The following is a 533-nucleotide window of genomic DNA, read 5'->3' on the forward strand; positions in this document are numbered from 1 at the left end:
GCTGCAAACCATTCTGATATTTTAGCAGAGGCCATTGCGGAGGATAGAGATTGAGGCCTCTTTCTCAAGACTCCAAATGCAGTCTAGTTTAGAGTGACCTTACAACCTGAGATTGCATATTTAAGGGGAAGGGTAGATAGTGCATGTGAGGTGGAGATTATTCCTTGGTTTTTGAATGGTCAAGATGGTTCACAGAATGAGAAGTGATTTGGGCTGCTGACATAACTGCCTCTCCTTTAATTTTATTGTTCCTTTTAATGACCTTTTCATTGTACCAAAAAATTATATTTTGATTGTTGAGGTTGTGGCCTTTGGGTGAGTAGACTGAAGTTTCTAAATATCTATCTGAGAAGGGGAAAGAAACAAAATATATTTGTTTGATCTTCTTGGCATTGGTTTAAAAACACCAATTTTGATTTGTTGACAATAGACAGCTGATTTGAGAAAAGATCTCTACTGGCAGTGGCTGACCCTCCAACCCGGGTTAAAAAAACTACAGATACACAAACAATTCAAACAGCTAGATACTCAGT

This window comes from Telopea speciosissima, chromosome 5 (genome assembly GCF_018873765.1).
Source record: "Telopea speciosissima isolate NSW1024214 ecotype Mountain lineage chromosome 5, Tspe_v1, whole genome shotgun sequence".
NCBI lineage: Eukaryota > Viridiplantae > Streptophyta > Magnoliopsida > Proteales > Proteaceae > Telopea > Telopea speciosissima.